The following is an 11479-nucleotide window of genomic DNA, read 5'->3' as shown; positions in this document are numbered from 1 at the left end:
GCGAGGGCCCGTTCATCGCTGCTTGCAGCTTTAATTATTATTATTATTATTATTATTATTATTATTATTATTATTATTATTATTATTATTATTCTTCTCCAAAATGAATCACATTTTTGAGGGCCTAAACATGCTCGAAAAGTCATGAAACTTTGCACACACCTCAGAACTGGCGAAAATTTACGTCTGATATGGGTTTCAGAAGAGGGTGTGGCAAAATGGCTCAACAGCGCCACCTATACACGTTCAACGGTGTGCGCCTCGAGCTACGTTTCATGTACATGTATGAAAATCGGTATACACATGTAACTCTCCAATACCTACAAAAAAGTCTCTTGGAGCAAAATCCGAAACCCAACAGGAAGTCGGTTATTACTAATATTATGAGCAAATTTTGTGTCATTTTTGTCATTTCCATGCGTTGTATTTTAACGAACTCCTCCTAGAGATTCATTCAGATCAACACCAAATTTGGTATGCCTAATCTAAAAGACTTTGCGATGTTAAATTGCGAAGCTTTTGAGTTTTCGTTAATGGGCGTGTCCGTGGCGGCCTGGCGAATTTCGATGATTCGCCATGAAACAGGAAGTTGCTATAACTCAGACATACAATGACCAATCTGCCCCAAACTTCACATGTTTGATGAGTCTCCTAACATGAACAGATTGACATGCCCATATTCAGTTATAGTCATAGCGCCACCTATTGGCAACAGGAAGTGACATATTTTACACTGCGATGAACTACTCCTAGAAATTTTATGACATCAATGTATTTTTTGTGGTCAGTCTAATTTAAAGGCCTGTGCGATGTTAAATTGTGAAGATCTTGAGTCTTCGTTAAAAGGCGTGTCCATGGCGCCGTCACGAAGTTCGATGTCTCGCCATGGGAATAAAATATGTTATAACTTAGGCATAAAATCTCCGATCTTCCCCAAACTGCACATGTGTGATAAGAGTCCTGGCCTGAACACACCTGAAGGCCAAAATTCCATCAGGTGTGGCAAAATGGCTGGATAGCGCCACCTATACACTTTCAACAGAGTGCGCATCGAGCTATGTTTCACGTACATGTACAAAAATCGGTATACACATGTAACACACCAATACCTACAAAAAAGTCTCTTGGTACGAAATCCGAATCCCAACAGGAAGTCGGTTATTTAGAATTTTCTCTGCAAAATTGGCGCTGTTTTTGCCATTTTCAGGGGTTGTACTTTAACAAACTCCTCCTAGAGATTTATTCAGATCAACACCAAACCTGGTCAGTGTAATCTTAAGCCCTTTGCGATGTTAAATTGCGAAGATCTTTAGATTTCGTTAAAGGGCGTGTCCATGGCGGCCTGACAAATTTCGATGTTTCGCCATGAAAAAGGAAGTTGCTGTAACTCAGACATACAATGTCCAATCTGCCCCAAACTTCACATGTTAGATAAAACTTCTGCCCTTAACAGATCTACATGCCCACATTCAGTTATAGTCATAGCGCCACCTATTGGTAACAGGAAGTGACATGTTTTACGCTGCGACAAACTACTCCTATAATTTTTTTGAGATTAACATATATTTTGTGGTCAGTCTAATCTAAAGGCCTGTGCAATGTTAACTTTTGGAGATCTTGAGTTTTTGTTAAAGGGCGTTTCCATGGCGCCATGACAAAATTTGATGTCTTGCCACAGCAAGAGAAGTTGTTGTAACTCAAGCATAAAATGTTCAATCTTCTCCAAACTTCACATGTTTGATAAGAGTCCTGGCCTGAACACATCTGAAGGCCAATATTCCACTATAATGATAGCGCCACCTGCTGGCAACGGTAAGATTGGCACATATATGGGATATACTTTGATATATTCTACTTATATTTAGGACATTAAATGCATATTTCTCAACGTTCACCTTTTTACTAAAGCCACACGATGGCGGTGAGCCTGGGTGCGAGGGCCCGTTCATCGCTGCTTGCAGCTTTAATTATTATTATTATTATTATTATAGCTTTAATTAGGGCCCGAGTACCGATGGTGTGAGGACCCTCTTGGAATTGCTCCGTTTATTAGGGGCCAAGCACCGAAGGTGCGTAGGACCCTCTTGTTTTTGTTGGCGTTCTTATTAGGGGCCAAGCACCGAAGGTGCGTAGGACCCTCTTGTTTTTGTTGGCGTTCTTATTATTATTATTATTATTCTTCCGACTGGGCGTCTATGGCAGCCCATAGAACCGAATGCGGGAAAGTTGTAATGGTTTGACATTCTGATAGAGGACAGTGCCAACATTAAGTACACCAATTTTGGTGTGTCTAAGTCAATCCCTCTAGCGCCACCAACTGTCCAAAATTTCACTTTAATTTTGTTAATAACTTTTTAACCCTAAGGCCAATCAACGAAATTCTTTTTTCCTCTAATTTCTGAGCTCATGCCGATTCGATTGCACCCTACGAAGTCATTTCCGTCATAGAAATATGACCGCCATTTTGAATTTCTTTAAAAACCTACTTTTTCGAACTCGTCCTAGACGGTTTGTCCGATTCACACGAAAATTGAACCATATCATCCTCAGGCAGTGCTGACCAAAAGTTATGCAAATCAAATTGATTCGTCAAACCGTTTTCGATAAACGCTCTAACAAATTTTATGTAGTGCTTACAAAAACAGTCGTAAGGCTGTATCTCGGCAACGACTTATCCTATTCAGACCAAACTCGGTACATGTCATAACAAGCATGACCTGAGGCAACATGCTGTGATTGGGCGCAGCGCCACCTACTGATCCGGAGATATGAAAAACTGCTATTTTTGCTTATAACTTCTGAACAGTTTGTCCAAAAATCATAACATTGGTCTTGTTAGATTCAGGGCAACATGCCGAGTCGACTGATATCCAATTTGACCATTTCGGCCATTTTGACTGTCGGCCATTTTGAATTTTGTGCTAAAATGCTGTATTTTAAGAACGCATCAGCAGATTGTTACGAAACTTGGTATGGTTCATCAGCACAATGTCCTGAAGGAGCGTGAGAAGTTTCAAAACAGCGCCACCTAGTGGTGATCTTCTTTTTTTAAATGCTTATAACTTTGGGTGTGGTTGACTTATTTTCACGAGACTCATCAAATTGGACTCCTGAAACCTTACCGAGTCCTATGATACCAAACATGCTAGGTTTTGCCTTTCGGTTTGTGTAGCGTTGTGATTTAGCGCTTAAAAAACATTTGGCTATATCTTCGAAACCGCTTGTCTGATCGAGACGAAACCACCGTCAGAAGTTCGGAAACATAGGTCGATAGCTATATGCCAATGCCCAAATGCCAAAATATTGATAGTAAGGGGTAGTAATATTCAATCAAAGTCAAGAGTCAGTCATTTTTTACGTGCTTTTTCATATAAATGTCTATAACTCTGAAGTGAATTGAGATATTTTCACCAAAATTGACACACATATGTATGGGCTCACTCTGAGCACACATAAAAAAAATGGTGGGACTGAGCCTCTTGGTGGCGCTATAATAGAACAAAACATGAAATTCTCATTGACTTCAATACAGTTTTGTGAAATAAAATGCTATACTAAACAAATGCATTGGTGTAATATTACGAAACTCAGAATGTGCCAACAACACCATCCCCTGAAGGTATTCAAAATATTTTGAAACAGCGCCACCTAGTGGTCAAAAGTTATAACTCAATTTACGTAAAGGCTAATAACTTTTGAATAAATCTGGCTATTGACATGACGCTGGTCTTTGTAGATTCCTTGGGTCAAGTCGAGAACATAGATACAAAGTTTTCCTTATTTGGCTGAACTTCCTGTCCGCCATTTTGATTAATGTTGAAAACCTACTTTTTCGAACTCCTCCTAGACCGTTTGTCAGATTTTCACCAAATTTGACGTGGCTCATCTTCAGAACATGCTGGCAAAAAGTTATGGATTTCGTGTCGACATACGAAACGGTTCTCATTTAGCGCATCAACAAATCTGCTTGAAGGGTGCCAAAATGCATTTGAGGCTGTATCTCTGCAAAGCTTTGACATATTTGCACCAAACTTTGTATGTGTCATCGACACCTCACACTGACCGTTCCAAACTAATTTGGTAACAGCACCACCTATTGGTTACACGTGATAAGCCAATAAATCCTATTACTAGTTGTTGTGTTGATTGTTTTCAAGCCATTTTGCCTAAAATAATCTTAAAACTGTCTTAATTACTCATTCCTGCCGTTCGTCTGAAGCTTGCTTCTGTAGTGCTTGGCCCCGTTATTGCTGCTTGCAGCTATATTTATTATTATTATTATTATTATTCTTCCGACTGGGCGTCTATGGCAGCCCATAGAACCGAATGCGGGAAAGTTTTAATGGCTTGACATTCTGATAGAGGACAGTGCCAACATTAAGTACACCAATTTTGGTGTGTCTAAGTCAATCCCTCTAGCGCCACCAACTGTCCAAAATTTCACTTTAATTTTGTTAATAACTTTTTAACCCTAAGGCCAATCAACGAAATTCTTTTTTCCTCTAATTTCTGAGCTCATGCCGATTCGATTGCACCCTACGAAGTCATTTCCGTCATAGAAATATGACCGCCATTTTGAATTTCTTTAAAAACCTACTTTTTCGAACTCGTCCTAGACGGTTTGTCCGATTCACACGAAAATTGAACCATATCATCCTCAGGCAGTGCTGACCAAAAGTTATGCAAATCAAATTGATTCGTCAAACCGTTTTCGATAAACGCTCTAACAAATTTTATGTAGTGCTTACAAAAACAGTCGTAAGGCTGTATCTCGGCAACGACTTATCCTATTCAGACCAAACTTGGTACATGTCATAACAAGCATGACCTGAGGCAACATGCTGTGATTGGGCGCAGCGCCACCTACTGATCCGGAGATATGAAAAACTGCTATTTTTGCTTATAACTTCTGAACAGTTTGTCCAAAAATCATAACATTGGTCTTGTTAGATTCAGGGCAACATGCCGAGTCGACTGATATCCAATTTGACCATTTCGGCCATTTTGACTGTCGGCCATTTTGAATTTTGAGCTAAAATGCTGTATTTTAAGAACGCATCAGCAGATTGTTACGAAACTTGGTATGGTTCATCAGCACAATGTCCTGAAGGAGCGTGAGAAGTTTCAAAACAGCGCCACCTAGTGGTGATCTTCTTTTTTTAAATGCTTATAACTTTGGGTGTGGTTGACTTATTTTCACGAGACTCATCAAATTGGACTCCTGAAACCTTACCGAGTCCTATGATACCAAACATGCTAGGTTTTGCCTTTCGGTTTGTGTAGCGTTGTGATTTAGCGCTTAAAAAACATTTGGCTATATCTTCGAAACCGCTTGTCTGATCGAGACGAAACCACCGTCAGAAGTTCGGAAACATAGGTCGATAGCTATACGCCAATGCCCAAATGCCAAAATATTGATAGTAAGGGGTAGTAATATTCAATCAAAGTCAAGAGTCAGTCATTTTTTACGTGCTTTTTCATATAAATGTCTATAACTCTGAAGTGAATTGAGATATTTTCACCAAAATTGACACACATATGTATGGGCTCACTCTGAGCACACATAAAAAAAATGGTGGGACTGAGCCTCTTGGTGGCGCTATAATAGAACAAAACATGAAATTCTCATTGACTTCAATACAGTTTTGTGAAATAAAATGCTATACTAAACAAATGCATTGGTGTAATATTACGAAACTCAGAATGTGCCAACAACACCATCCCCTGAAGGTACTCAAAATATTTTGAAACAGCGCCACCTAGTGGTCAAAAGTTATAACTCAATTTACATAAAGGCTAATAACTTTTGAATAAATCTGGCTATTGACATGACGCTGGTCTTTGTAGATTTCCTTGGGTCAAGTCGAGAACATAGATACAAAGTTTTCCTTATTTGGCTGAACTTCCTGTCCGCCATTTTGATTAATGTTGAAAACCTACTTTTTCGAACTCCTCCTAGACCGTTTGTCAGATTTTCACCAAATTTGACGTGGCTCATCTTCAGAACATGCTGGCAAAAAGTTATGGATTTCGTGTCGACATACGAAACGGTTCTCATTTAGCGCATCAACAAATCTGCTTGAAGGGTGCCAAAATGCATTTGAGGCTGTATCTCTGCAAAGCTTTGACATATTTGCACCAAACTTTGTATGTGTCATCGACACCTCACACTGACCGTTCCAAACTAATTTGGTAACAGCACCACCTATTGGTTACACGTGATAAGCCAATAAATCATATTACTAGTTGTTGTGTTGATTGTTTTCAAGCCATTTTGCCTAAAATAATCTTAAAACTGTCTTAATTACTCATTCCTGCCGTTCGTCTGAAGCTTGCTTCTGTAGTGCTTGGCCCCGTTATTGCTGCTTGCAGCTATATTTATTATTATTATTATTATTATTATTATTATTATTATTATTATTATTAGGGCTCAAGCCTGGAGGGCGAGAGCCCTATTGTTTTCCTTAGGATTATTTATTATTATTATTATTATTATTTTTTTTTTTTATTTATTAGGGCTCAAGCCCAAAGGGCGAGAGGCCTATTGTTTTCCTTAGGATTATTTATTATTATTATTATTATTATTTTTTTCCAACGTCTCGGGGGCTTTTGGGGCCCTTAACGTGCTTAAAAAGTCTTGAAAATTGGCACACAGATTGGAACCTGCGGCCATTAGGGCAGAGACTGATACACGGGCGTGGCACAGGGGCTCTACAGCGCCCCCTGGAATATGGAGGGCCATATATCATACATTCTTGCTCGTAGACGTATGAAACTCGGTACACATATAAATCTCATCAATCCAAACAACTTTTGTATTGCATATCATAGGCTCCGCCCAACAGGAAGTTGGCTATTTAGGGTTTAGTATTCAAATTTTTCGTCAAAGTTGTGGGGGCTTTTGGGGTCCTTAACATACTCAAAAACTCTTGAAAATTCGCGCACACTTTGGAATCTGTGGCCTTTAGGAGCCTGCAGAGGCTGGGACCCGGGCGTGGCACAGGGGCTCTACGGCGCCCCCTGGAACACAGTCAGAAATGTTGATGTATAGCTCACACATACTTGCACATATTCATATGAAACTCAGTACACATATAGATCTCATCGTGCCGAACAACTTTCGTATTGCATGTCATAGGCTCCACCCAACAGGAAGTCAGCTATTTAGAGTTATGTAAAAAGCGCATGCTCTGGAATTTGAAATACTTGTCATAGGTTTTTTTCTCGATTGCCGCCAAACTCGGTCAACATGATCTCAAGACACTGGGGATGAAAAATTGCCAGGGGATTTTTGATATCTCGAACGGTTTGCTCGTGGCGAGGCGTTGAAATTATGGCAAGAAATTAGAAACAGGAAGTGTCTAATACTTTCCACATACATTTCCTGATTTTAATCAAACTTCATCAGATTATTCGTTGTATAATGTTGATCGCATATATGTGACTATTAGGAGTCAAAGTTATAGCGCCACCAACTGGCAGAAGGAAGTGTGTCATTTTCAAAATGATTTGAATTCAGCATCTTATTATTACTCGATTTGCTTCAAACTTCATCAGAATAATGTTAAAACACAGCCGATATAAATCTGCAAGGGGGATATTGATATCTAAAAAATTGTTGCCGTGGCAACATGTCAAACTGGAATACTTCTCAGGTGATTTTGAGGCAAATAACATACTTAGAATTTCACAAAACTCTGAACACACATCAGTATTTCTGATAGGAACTTAAATTGTGAATGGATTTTGGATAGCTTGAATGGTTTTGCCGTGGTGATTTTTTTAAATGACCTTACAAAGGGAATCATTATTGTATTTTTAAATTGCAGCTTCCAAACACGTCAAATAATTTTTTCATACAGATGAAAAAGTCATTCTGAGGAAATATGCATAGTTTCACGACTTTACAACACTGTATGGATAACAGAAAATTTAAAAACTGTCAGACATCTCATCTCACGCTGGCCCTCTGTTTGAGTATATGTGCTTCAGACTTCCATTGTCTGAGAGAAATAGCGCCCCTACAGGTTCAATTCCCGAACTTTTACTTTCACTTTTAAATCGGTTAAAAATACAAACAAATACTTAGATTTAATTCACACTGACAAGCTAAACCAACATATCTGATTATTACCGGTTCAGGGCTCATGGATAAATTATTTCTGGCCAGAGATACGTGAGAAATAGGAGAGATGAATCACCGCTGTGATCACGATCGTCTGGAGTAAAGAGCTCAGAGAAAACGAATTTATTCCTGTTTTAAAGCTTTTAAAAATAAATTATTACAGCGATATCACACAATCAACCAATTAGAACACACCAAGAGCTAAATTAAGATGTTTTTGAACTGTTTGTGTGAAAATGAAATATTTGTGGCTGCCTATCTGAAATCACCGCCTCCGATCAGCGCGTACAGTGTCCAGCTCAAAACAAACGAATTTATTCTTGTTTAAGAGCTTTTTTAAATAAAATATTACCACAAATGCACACAATAAACCCATTGTAACACAACAAGAGCTAAATGCAGGTGTTTGTTACCTGTTTAAGTGTGCAAGACTATTTGAAAGCGCGACTGGCAGAATAACATGTATCTCTGGAGCTGCAGGATTCTGCCTTTCGTCGTACGAACGAACACATCACGGACAAGATTATTTCAAAATACATAATAGCTTGGCGACTATAAACGAAAACAGCCACGTGAACATAAACTGGATCTACTGGATTTGAATATTAAAGTGACCACATTTACCACTTGTTTCTGTCTTCAATTTTAATCTATATAAAAAAGGAAACTCATTCGACTTGGCTGCTTTTTTAATGTGTGCGTATTTATTTATTTATCTTTTTATACATTTTGTATAATTTCATAGTTTGTGTATTACAATTATAAAAACAAAAACAAAATTAGCCACTCACATAGAAATAGCTTAGGCCTTAACCTTTTTCTGACAGTTTTAGGGATTTTTAAAAATCCTAAAAAAACCTTATTTGTGCTGCAAATAATAATTTCAAACTCATTTGATACTGACCAATGACATCCTGTGACATTATATTTATTTGAATTTACATAATCTCATGGATGTAACAGTAAATCTGTTCAGCTCACAGATCAATACTAAGCTGTAATGCAAGCAGAACTTTCACAAATGCTTATGAGTCATTTAAGGATTTGATAACACTGTAAAATAATGTCTAATTTGTTAACATTAGCAAATTCATTGATAACACTTTATAATAACTGCACTCATTATTAAATAGTCAGTTCATGCTTTATAAAGCCTTGTCCCAATATCAATAGTCAGTAGTAAGCAGTTTATAAATACAGCTATAAATAGCTTGTCCTTGGTTTATAAGCACATTTATTAAAAATGAGAGTAAGTTATCTTCCTATGAAAAATAAAAGATAAAAATAAACAAACAACAACACAGATTGATACAGAACTCAGAAATTTTATTGTGGATTTATGATAAAGCCTGCAAATGAATTCATACTCCTACTCATACTACTCCATACTCCTTTTTCAACATTATGCCTATATACTGAGATGTTAAATTGTGAATGGGTTTAGGATAGCTTAAATGGTGTTGCCATAGAGATTTATTAAAGTAACATAAAAAAATACAATAGTTATTTTACTATATCTTTACAATTTTTCATTCTAAATCTTCATAATTTTTTATATAAGTAGAAGTCCTCATTTGAAGGAAGCACAGTAAGTTTCATAGCTTTATCACTTTCAAGAGCCAGCATAAAATTTAAACTATCATAACTTATAAATCAAGCTTGCAATTCTTAGTACCTATAATGGCCACCAGAGCTATAGGATTACTTTTAAATAATTATTGTAGAAACGAGTATGATTTAAATCATTTATAGAAATCTTTCAAAAAAAAATGAATTGTATATATTTTACTGATAAAATGACCCTCACTTAATTAGAATAACAAGCTGAAGTATTTTGAACTGTATATTAAGAATAATTCTTTATAGGCTTTATGGACAGATAACGTTTTGAGTGACTCTTGAAGGTTCAGCACCACATCCTCTTTTACCACTGTTTAAAGAATTAATCTTACAGAATAGGTGTGAATGAATTTTGGATACCTTGAATGCTTTTGCCGTGATGATTTTTTGAAATAATAGTAAAAAAGGAACCAGTAAATGTCTTTTTATTTTTTTAAAGTGCAGCTTCTAAACACTTAAAAAAAAAAATGTACACATAGAAGACCAGTCATTCTGAGGCATATTTCCTCAGAATGACTGGTCTCATGACCATAGTTTCATGACTATACAACACTGTATGGATGATAGAAAATTAAAAAAAACTATCATACATCTGATGTCACTCAGTCCCACTGTCACTGTGGGTAATGTGTGTGTGTGTGTGTGTGTGTGTTAAGTGAATTAGGTGTGAAACTATCAGGGTGCATTTAGTCTCCAGCGCCAACATTTTACAGAACTGCCACTTTCCTGGAGTCTCCAGAATTACTCGGTGTCAGGCTCTGAGAGACTTAAGATTCCAAAAAATGATTTAATTAGAATACCATGAAGTATTGTGAAATACTATATATTAAGTCTTTATATATAGGCTTTATGAACAGATTAGAGTGACTCGTGAAGGACCAGCACCACCTCCTCTTGTCAGATGGTTTGAGGAATATATCTTCCAGAATCCAGGATTAAGATTTAGGAGCTCATTTTTATTCCACCTCCTTTCCTGAAAAGTCTGTCTTGCAGAATTGACTAAAAATTAATCTTCACATTAATTACTAATTATTTTGCAATTCTTTTTGTCAGTTCTTCTTGACCTGCTTTTTTCTTCTTCTTTTCTGACCTCATGACCCAGTCAGTATTTTTTGTACAATGGTCAAGTCTTAACTTATCCATTTCTGTATTGCATTTGTGTTTGATATTTCTCATGGGTATTTCATAATTTTCGACCTTACAGTTTGAGTTAAAAGTCTATTTTAGCGCATTTCATCTGTAAAAGAAAACATGCCTAATAATTCTGCACATGAATATAAGGAGTTTTTCTCTTCCAGCTTTCCTGGACTATTGTATAGCACTCATAAATGATTAAATAAAAAATAATGGTAGTTATTAAGATTTATATGGTTAGGAATTGGTAAAATGTGCTTGGAAAAAAATCACAATAAAACAATGTTTTAATGTTTAAGTTTGGAATATTAACTGACGTGAATGAATGCTATATAAATATTGTTCATGTTAACATAATGTTTATGAATGGAATCTTATTGTAAAGTGTTACTAAAGTTATACATATATATTGTTCTGTGAATGTGATTTTAAAGTCTAGATGATTCGGATTAACCCTTTAACTGCCATATCCTTTAAAACCTCACTGCCAGAGGGATATTGTGAATGCATGTGCCCGCTGGGCACAGTTTACCTGATGCCACCGGGGTGGCGATGGCACTGGTGGCTTGAGCCCGCCATCGCTGCTTGCAGCTATATTTT

This window comes from Carassius auratus, unplaced genomic scaffold, assembly GCF_003368295.1.
Source record: "Carassius auratus strain Wakin unplaced genomic scaffold, ASM336829v1 scaf_tig00217901, whole genome shotgun sequence".
Taxonomy (NCBI): Eukaryota; Metazoa; Chordata; class Actinopteri; order Cypriniformes; family Cyprinidae; genus Carassius; species Carassius auratus.
Note: the sequence above shows the minus strand (reverse complement) of the source record.